The 10,626-nt window shown below is 44.5% G+C and overlaps 1 non-coding gene across 1 annotated transcript; it reads left to right on the forward strand.

The window, feature by feature from the left end:
* Positions 1-10,170: 10,170 nt before the first annotated feature.
* LOC117203215 (U6 spliceosomal RNA) lies at positions 10,171-10,276 on the forward strand. The gene has a single exon (XR_004485909.1). It is a non-coding gene; the product is annotated as a U6 spliceosomal RNA (small nuclear RNA).
* Positions 10,277-10,626: the final 350 nt, after the last annotated feature.

The following is a 10,626-nucleotide window of genomic DNA, read 5'->3' on the forward strand; positions in this document are numbered from 1 at the left end:
TACAGTGGTGAACAAGGCACATGGAGTTCTTGCCCTCCGGGCCTCAGGGAACTTGCATGTACTGTCATGTTGTGCAGTATATATAATGTAATGGCAGCAGGTGAATGTGCTAGGAAGAAAAACAAAACCCAGGTATAGGGAGGGGGTGCTTTTAGATAAGCTGATCAGGAAAGAAGGTGACATGAACAGAGACCTTAATGCAAAGATCTGGAGAAGGAGAGTTTTAGGAAGAGGGAACGACTGCAAAAGCTGAGGCGGAAATGAGCTATGCCTGTGAGGATTAGGAAGGAGGCGGGTGTGAGTGGAGTCTCTTCTTTCAACATGTATCTTGGATTCAACCTGCCTGCTGTGCCTTCTACCGCAACCCAGTCCTTAGCTCTAGCATCACATCTAAGTCACTTTGAAAATCTTTTCATTTTTCTTGCCCCAAGTCTGTGTCCCACATAATTCATCCTAAACTCCACTACCAGAAAATTTTCCAGAACACTTTCCTCTTGTCACCTCACAGTCAAGGAGTCCCAGTGACCTCCTACAGCAGCCGAGCCCTCAGCTCCTCCACAGCATTTACTGGTTTACAACTATGTGCTGGACACTTTTCTAGGCACCATGGCGACACCAATGCACCATGAAGACCAGCTTCTTGCTCTTATAGGGCTTAACGTTTCCAAAGGATAAGGCAGACACTAGACAAATACCAAGATAATTTCGGATGTGAGTAAGTGCCAAGAAGAAAACAGAGAAATGGTGACAGAGGGGGTGATCTGAGGAGGTCTGAGGTGGTCTGGAAAATCTGGTCTGTTCCAAGAGTGGGAAGATCAGGTGCCTAGGCCCTAACATGGGGCTCTGCAGGGGCTGACCTCAACGCCACCTCCTTGGGGAAGTGTCCCCAGCACACCAGGGAAACGAGCCACCTCTCCTCTGAGTGACTAAAGCGGCATCCATTCTTCTGTCCAGTGACTCTCAGATGGACAAGTTTGTCTCCCTTCTGCAGACCACAAGTCCATCGAGCAAAAGAACCCTACCTAATTCTTACCAGGCCACATGGAGTACTGTGAGCCACTGATGACCACCTGGGGAACTGAACCGAATTAAGCCCAGTGTCCTAATCTGGCAGGTGGAGTCACGGAGTGTCGAGGTCTAATCCAACATTAATTCACATTCCCAGCTCTTGTTAGGACAGTATCCTGTCTGCTCCCGCCCTCTCCGGGGAAAACTTGGCAAAGTTTACAAATTTTAACAAATCAATATTACGTGAATATAAATTTCTGGAACACAAGTTATTGTTTGCCTAGTTAGATAATTCTCTCAAGAATGAACATGCTTTACCTGCTGGATCGATTTAGTCAACTCTTTCAAAAATCGTTTAAACTTTTGAAATTGATATTGACAACAGTGACTTGTGGACAATGCTTTATCTGGACTTAGTAGTTTTGTTTAAAGATGTTTACTGAAAGACTATCACTGATCTATTCATTGAATTAATATTATTAATAATATTATTTTTAAGCACTTCTTTGTGTTAGGTATGGTACCTATTCCTGGGTATACAAGAGGGAATAAAATATACACATTCTGTTGCCCCTATAGAGTTTACAATCTTGTCAGGAATACAGGTTAGGAAACAAGAAAAGAGACAAATAAATGTATAATTATGGCTTGTGATGCATACTATTAAAGAAACAAACAGAATACAGGACAGAGAATAACAGGGAGAATTTTGCATAGTGTGGTCAGGGAACACCTTACCTTTAAACGTTCACTCAGCTGTGCAGAAAAAGGGATGGATCTCACAGCTTTTATTAAATTCTAAATAATTTTCTTAATTCTGACAGGTAGCTTCCAATGTCCTGTGGCCATTCTACTTTTATACACTCCTTTTAAAAAGATGCTTTAGCTTTGCCCTACAACTCATCACCACTCACTGTGTGTTTATAGTATGTTATCATTATAAAGTAAGAATACTAACCAAGGAGATGATGCTCTGTTCTTCATGTCCCTGAAGCATATTCTCTACTATTCATTTAAGCTGCATAGAGTGACAGTGTGTTTCCTAATGACATCCATCCCTCTGAGTAGTTGTAAGCATGCAGACTGCTGAGGGCTCACGGTGGTCAAATCCCACAGCCATACAGAAGAAGCCCTTTAGGTCACACAAGTTCACCTGGTGAGAATACGGTATCTGTGGAACATCTGGGGGACATTCAGGTTGGAGCTCCGTGACCACGTCAGTCCCATGGCCACGGGCTTCATTCCACCCTTGACCAGTGACTTCGCAGCCCTGTGCTATGGGTCCTGTGGGGACCACGGGAGAGTGAGTGCAGATTAATTAGAGCAGATACTTCCTGATCTCATGGAGTTAATACAGGAGGGTGCTTATGAGTCCAATTAAATGTTTCCTTCTGAAGCAGCTCCCCTGATCTTCTCAGGAGGAGGAAAAGGAAACACAGGAGCATGAGAGGCACGAAGCAGCCATGGATAGCTGTGTCTGTGCACGCCCAGCCCAGACAGAAATTATTGTGAATTCCAGCAAGCAAAGAACAAATGTGGAGCATCCCGCCCTGCATTCCTGAAGGGAATGTGGAAATACTAAGAAAGAGAAGGACACTCAGATAGTCACAGAACAGGACTTCTTTGACAGAGATTACTGAGCTGGTTTTAAGCAATTTGAGGTGCTATGAGCAGGAGCTATAGGGTTGTTGGACGACTAGCAATTGGTGGTTCATCAAATAAAAACAAAGTGTTTCTAATCCAGTTCTGTAACAGGTGAGGAATGACAAGAAGAGCAATCAGGGAGTCGGGCAGAGACCCCTGCATGGTGCTGAGTGACCCGGCTGTACGGCCATTGCATTTCTCTTCAAATAAGGACCTTAGATATAAATCTATCATTGGTATGAGAGCCTATAATTCCCATAAGCATTCCTCACCAAGGTTGGATTCTTCCCTTTATTCATTCACCAAAATTAGTTGAGCACCTACTATGTGCCAGGTACTATTGCTGCTTTGTATTTAGTGCCTCTCAAGGTAACAGAGGCAGTCTCTGCCCTCACAGAGCTCACATTCTAGTGGGGTGGGACAGGGAAGACAGAAAATAGACTAATTAGCAAGTGCTATGAAAAGCAATAAAGCAGGTAATAAGGGGGTGAGGGTGCAGGGTGATGAGAAGGGGGCCTTCAGAGAAACCCTTTTTAAGGGCTATTATATAGAGAGGTCAAGAGAGGCCCTTCTGATAAGTGACATTTGTATAGAAATTACAGGGTGAACCCTGGGAAGGTGTAGGGGAGAGGATTCCTGGTAGAACAGGAGCAAGCACAAAGTCCCTGGGTCAAGGCGTGTTCTTGGCACGGTCAAGGAACAGCAAGAAAGCCGTGTGGCTGAGCAAATGAGGGAGAGAATGGTAGGAAATGTGGTCGGAGATGTAGGCAGGGGCCGGATCATGTGCGGCCACAAAAATCCTGGGATGGGAGCTGTGGAAAGGTTTTGAGCAGAGAAGTGATGATATCTAATTCAGATTTTAAATGAGTCACTCTGGCTGTGTGTGCAAAACAGAGAGGAAGCAGGAATAGCCCAGGGAGGAGACGAAGGTGGTAGATCGTTAGCACGTTATTAACATGAGATTCCCAATCCATACCAGGAAGCCCAGGTCAAGGTGAGTTAAGAATGAGTTCCTTGAGTCATTTCAAAACTGTAGAATTTCAGTTAATCAGAAAGTCAGTGGGATGCAATAGTCTTATATAGTAGCCACTAGCCACATGTGTATACTGACAACTTGAAATACAGCTAGTCTGAATTGAGATGTTCTATGAGTATAAATCACACTGAGTTTCAAAGACCTGGTACCAAAAAAGAAAGAAAAGAAAAACCCCCAAACCAGAATGGGAAACATCTTATTAAAAATTTTATACTACACTAATTACACATTGAAGTGATAATGTTTTGAATATACTGGGTTAAATAAAACATACTCTTTTCTTTTTCTCTCCTCAGAATCTTTATTATATAATAGCAGGCATACCACATGTTAGCCTTTTATTAGATATTGTATTGTTATAGGGCCCAGTACCCTGTTAGCCACAGAGTGTAAATGCTTGACCTTGGATTGAAAGGAAGGTCATGAGTGCCAAGCTGTTGGCAAGTTGCTCTCAGAATTATCAAGTTCATCTTAATATGGTCATTCATAGACCTGCAACCTGTAGACAAGTTGCGATAAAAAGAATAATGGGCTTTTCTTCTCAAATGAGATAATTTAGCAAAGTAATGACAAAGGAAAGTAATCTCACTTATATTAGGACCACATTTTCCAAATAAAGTCAAAGGCTTTGGTCACAGCCTCTTCCTTTTTTTCCTGTTACCTCTGGCCCCAAGGCCTGCAAATCACTTTCCTGTGACAGAGTTCAGTCCTGAATATCCCCTGTTGTTGATGGATGTAAACATGACTTGCCTTAGGGCTCATGGAATCCAGATATTAGGACTAAAGTTTATCTCCTCAACGGGAGGAAGCAAGTCCTCCCCAGACTTGGAAGTATCTACTCTGGAAATTAACTTCACCTATTTCTTTTTACTTTATAAAATGGAGCTACTAGAAATTTTAAAATTAAAATTTGTGGCTCACATTATATTTCTATTGGACATGATTGCTATCAGGAACTGAATTATACAAAGAAATCCTTTGTGATTTAAGACTTGAACATTTTTCTAAAATGTGTTGTCCATTTTCTGGTTTTAATAAACAAAGTTATGCAAAGTGTAGCTAATGTAATTGGATTTACTTTAATTAATGGGGTGAGTGTGTCAGTGATTCTGCATCACCAAAGCTTTGTTCTAAATGTCTCTCAGTGGTCCCGTTGTCCGGAAGATGGTAAAATGGCCCCTCCACACTGGCTTTGCCCTTGGAAGGGTGCCTGACCTGGGGTCCTCAGCTTCACAGGTTCAGGACACAAACTTGATAGGTTTCCTGGCTGAGATCCTAGGGACACATTTCTCAAGAGTTGATATGAGAACAGTGACTTTCCAGAAGGACAGGCTTTTCTGGGCCACTCTATCTGGCTTCTTGCTAATTTATCTTTTCACCTCCCAAAGGTATCTGTGTCATGGGTTGGGCCCCAGAGCCAGGTGGGGCAATGCAAGCTACAGTGTGGATCCACTGCACAGGGGCCAAGGGGTTCTAAAGACGAATGGCTTCACACAAGCGAGGCTGTGGCATGGGAATGGGGTGGGCAGACCTCGCAGAGACAGCCACTAATGTGAGCTCACCTCAGTCTGCATCTCTCCCAATCCTACCATGACTTTCCAACATCTCATTTCCCAGGAGTGATCAAGCTCTAGAGGGACAAGGCAAACTGTTCAGGTTCTCTAGAGGTGGCCACACACACTCAGAAAACAACTTACCGATTTATAGGAAGAAACAAGTCGTCAGGAATCAGAATATTTGGGTCAGAGCATCACTTAGCTCTGCTCTCTGTGGGAGAGACTGCTCAGGAGAGCAAATCCATCAGTATTTGGAGGTTGTTTGGTAGGCAAAGACTGAATAGGGGAGATAGAAGGGTGTCCCGAACATTTGGAAAAGGGAGAAATGGGTACCCTCTGAAGGGTTAAACCATAAAGCCAAATCAGTGGGTCAGAGGAGCGCCATTTCTACTGCTTAGCTTGGAGTAAATATTCAAGAAATATTTATGGTCTGCATGCGTGTCCAGTCTAAGAGTTAGTGAGACAGAATGATTCCCAGGGCAGAGCAAGATTTGACGGAAGTATTAACATACCTCATGGAGGAATGAGTTAATCACCCACAGAAGCACAGAAATAGGGGGAGTTCCAGAAACGAACTTCGGCTGTGCCCATTGGTACCATTCCAAGAGAATAGAGGGTGAACTTACTGGAGGTGGGCTGAAGGCCAATGAGGACATAGAGTCCCCAACCGTGGAGAAGGACCCATCCAGCTGTCAGAGCCCAGACCATCCAACAACTGAGTCCTAGAACTATGTTCCCAGGTTCTGAATCCAGGATCACTAAGCTGATAATTTGACATCCTGTGCAGCTTTTCACTGGGAAAGACCATGCTGGTGAGCTCACTTTGATTATCTAGTCTGCCCAAGAGTTTTATTTTTCTATCCCGGTAAGTTAATTGGATTTACGGTTGGAGATAGCAGCATTTTGAAGCATAGAATTCATTCACATAATGAAGCACTTACATGAACTGAGTCTCCAAGTCCACAAGACTTACTCAAGTGACAGATTCAGTAAGTCCAGCTAGTGCAACCTTCCTACTGAGATTCCTGTGTTCCTGAATTCCACTGCCTTCCAGTATAGTCCTCAGCAGTGAGTACAAAGAATCATGTTCCAGTCTAAGATGACCAACTTGGAATCTGAGAGTCCAATCAGCTGACCACAGCCTCACACCTTGGACAGTTGTGTGGACTATAGGCGTAGAGAAGAGAAAGACACTAAGCTGAATGTTTACTTACCCAAAGACGGCTCTTGGATGTTTTTTAAATGTAAGTCTCTATTATCAGCATTTTAATGTGTAAAAATATAAAACCAGTGTTGTGGTTTATTCACACATGCTGTATGATCAGGCCACTCAAGATGGCTGTTCTCTCGTTCTCTGTACATCCTCTGCTCGACCACTGCCTGCTTCACTTACGCCCCACTCACGTGACTGACCTTCCTGCATGCTGACCCCAGGCCCCAGCTACTGATTGTTTTTGTAATCAGTATTTCATATAACTTAAAAAAAATGTTTTATTATTTCCAAATTTATTTTATCTTTATTGAAGTATAGTTGATTTACAATGTTGTGTTAGCTTCAGGTGTACAGCATGTTCTAGCTTTAGATCAGAATTCTCCACTATGCTTATCAAAGGGGTGGTGAGGGGCACGCCCCTCTGCTGGTTTCCCTGGTAACTGATGAGCCAATCGGTCATCAATTCCCCCTATAACTGATAACCATCCCTTCGCCGCCGAAGGCTACCTCCCAGTCTGCCGCACGCAATGGGGTGTCGCTCCAGGACCTTGCTTTCAGACATGTAAACTCCCCCATCCTTTAAACCACTGATGTCTATGTTGCTGATCCTGGGCTCTTTCTTCTTGAAGCTGGGCAAGTACAAACCTTGTAGGCCTGTGGGGTGCAGCCCAACACGTGAGTTCCAGAAATATTTATTGAACATCTGCTATGTTTCAAGCCCTGTTTTAAGTGCTAGGGACATATGTTAGTGGAAAAAACACACAGAGATATCTATTCTCAAGGAAGTTACAGTCCAGAAGGGTGCGTAGGAAAGAGATGATTGTCTTTTAAGATGTCTCTTAATAAATGTAAATTTTAAAAATTATGTAGTATTTTGGAAAGAGGTAAGTGTTAGTTTAAATTTTTAAATGACAACAGAGTAGGGTAAGGAGAATCAAGGTCCTTGACGGACAGATTGCAGAACTAAAAAGGCTGGATTGAGCGCTGTCCAGCTTATTTCCATTTTGAACCCAGGCCCAATGAGAGTAAACAGGTGACCACACATGTTCTTTAAGGCTAATTTGCAAAACCTGCAGACCAGGGAGGAAAGCTGAAAAGAGCAGCTAAGTATATTGATCACATCTATTCTAAATAAGGGCAATTTCCTGTGGGCCCTCATGGCATTCTCATTAGGAGCTGCTTTGGGACCAGTCCCCACATACATGCTGCTTCAAAGTCAGAAGTACTTTGTCTCTGCTGCTATTTATCCATTTGCATTCTGACAGACCAGCAACTCCTCACACCTTTGGCCCACACTTCCCCTCCTTCCCTTTTCAAAGGATAAGAAAGGGAAAGGCTCATTTCAGCCTCTGAAAAAGTCCCTCGACCACCTCCCATGGCTAAAGCCCCTCTTTGATGAGGGTTGAAGTTCTGTGCCTCTTAATCTCAGAACATCTCAGTCCTTATATCTGTGATAGCTCATTGATAAAGCTGTGCTCCACATTCTTTCCTAACCATGCTTTTCAAATCTATGCAAATCAGCGCTGAATCGTGTGGTCTGAGATAAAGGATTCCTCTTCTCCCACATTTCCCATTCATCTTCGTGGGTTTGCTTTCTAGAAGATCATAATGTGAGCTGACTGGCTTACATTTTCCCTTTTAAGAAGTAAAAGCAATGGCTAAAAATATTTCAGAGTTATTAAATAAAATTAAGTGAATGCTATCACTTGCCCATTCCCCCAAACAGCAGAAATCAGTTCCTTTCAAGGGAACTCAAAACAAAAGCATAACCCTGACATGATGCTTTAGAGTTCGGTTCAAGCTTGATCAAACATATACTACCTCTCATAGTGGAAAACACCCGTCTAGTCCCTCAAGGTCAGACATTCAGGACCTGTATTGTTGTCAACACCATCCAATACTTATCAGACCTGAGCTCAGAGCTATTCAATTCTGCATAGCTATGATGCATTCCTGATCACTTCCTTTTTATACCTACCCTGAACCTAGCTCTGGGTGCACACAGGTGGTGCTACTACATCCTGGGGGCAGGACTGCCTCGCTGGGTCCATGGAGGAGGGGCAGCTGACAGTGGGCACACCAGCCGAAGTGGGGGCGGGGAGGGTGGTGAGAAATACCCCAGCTTCTCCCTTCCTCTTGCCCGCTGGTCTTCTACCAGTTCCTCCCAACGACTGAATTTAGCAGCTAGAAGGCAAGGGAGCCTGGGAAATATACGTCCCTACCTTAAAGGGCTGCACAGAGGAGGACCGATCTTGAATCTAAGCGCAAACACGCACTGGGCAAAAGTCAACAACGTGGTGGTAAATAAGCTGCAAATACGGCAAGGGGCGGGGTGGGGTGCGGGAAGGAGAGGCGGACAGTTCTACTGTAGCCACTGATTCGAGAGGAGTACGTGGCACACAAAGACTCTCTTCTCATCCCTAGCAAAAGTGACTATCAAATACTTCAAAGCGTTTTTAGGAAAGTGAGGAAGAGTGTCATAATGGACTAAAATCCAGGAAGCATAAGGTCCAAGGAAGTATTAAAGAATAACGCATGCTTGGTTTGCAAAATAGAAGATCTAGAAGCAGAACAGAACTAACTGCTTGTGGATACAACTCATCATAATAAAGCTGGTCTAGAAGGTTGGAGACTAAAAGCAGCAACTGACTGAGGAGGAGTTCCCAAATTAGGACAGAGTCAGCCCCGGCTCCACAGAGGGTGGAAGGATATACGTCAGGACCCCCACGCGTCTCGCTCCGGGACTGCAGAGGGCACTTCCCAGGCTGCCATTATGCAAGGCCTTCCCATCCCTGGGGTGAGTAACCGTCATTTAGTCATTCATTCCACAGACATTTCTTGAACCCCTGCAATGTACCAGGCACTATCCTAAGCACTGCAGAGAAAAAAGCAGACAAATAACAGGAGCACCCCAAGCCTTAATGGGAGTCAGATCAATATAGTCCACCCTATACTGAGGGAGGGAGGGGTGTTCCTGGCAGGGTGTGGTCAGAGAGGACCCTCCATCCCTACTTCCTGGGTTACTCCTCATCCTGGTACACACATTTATGGCAGTTAAACATGCAACAGGGGGCTTCCCTGGTGGCGCAGTGGTTGAGAGTCCGCCTGCCGATGCAGGGGACACGGGTTCGTGCCCCGGTCTGGGAAGATCCCACATGCAGCGGAGCCGCTGGGCCCGTGAGCCATGGCCGCTGAGCCTGTGTGTCCAGAGCCTGTGCTCCGCAACGGGAGAGGCCACAGCTGTGAGAGGCCCGCGTACTGCAAAAAACAAAAACAAAACAAAAAAAACATGCAACAGGGACACATCTGTGTCATTAATAGAGATACTACTATAAAGAACAATATTTCCTCCTGGGTTCTAGTTTATTCAGTTTAATTCAACAGACGTTTATTGTGTGCCAATTCTACGCCTAGAACTGGAGCTACAGAGACAAACATTTTCTTCAAAAAGCATTGCTCCTGCCCTCAGCAGAGTAGGAATGGCAGATCCATGCCGTTTCAGTCCAGAAATTGCTGCCAGAGACCTGAGTCCTCTGCAGGTTCATGCAGAGGGTGGGAAGTGATTTCCCCACCAGCTCAGAGTGGTGGTGACGCTGGTCAGTGCAACGTGAAGCTGACCTGTGCCGGTTCTGCAGCCCTCCCGTCACTACGTCTGAGGGCTGATTTTCAAGAAGGGAAAGCCTTTTTGACTTTGCCTCATAAAAAGAAGTCCAGCGCTCTCTTCGGCAGCACGTACGGTAAAATTAGAGAGATACAGAGATTAGCATGGCCACTATGTAAGAATAACGTGCAAATTCAAACAAAGCGTTTCATAGTTTTGTAAATAGGTGGAGCACAGAGGATTTTTAGGGCAGTGAAATACTCTGTATGATACCATAATAATGGGTACATGGCATTATACACTTGTCCAATCCCATGGAATGTACAGCATCAGGAGAGCACTGTAATGTAACCTATGGACTCTGGGTGATAACGTCACTGCGGATTCACCTACTCCAAAAAATGTCCACTCTGGTGGGGCATGTTGATCACGGTGGAGGCTGGGGGTGGGAGCAGGGGGCTTATGGGAAATCTCTGTACCTGCTGCTCAATTTTGCTGTGAACCTAAAACTGCTCTTTAAAAAAGTCTTAATTAAAAAAAAAAAAGGACTAAAAACAAACAAACTAAA

This window comes from Orcinus orca, chromosome 1 (genome assembly GCF_937001465.1).
Source record: "Orcinus orca chromosome 1, mOrcOrc1.1, whole genome shotgun sequence".
Classification (NCBI taxonomy): domain Eukaryota; kingdom Metazoa; phylum Chordata; class Mammalia; order Artiodactyla; family Delphinidae; genus Orcinus; species Orcinus orca.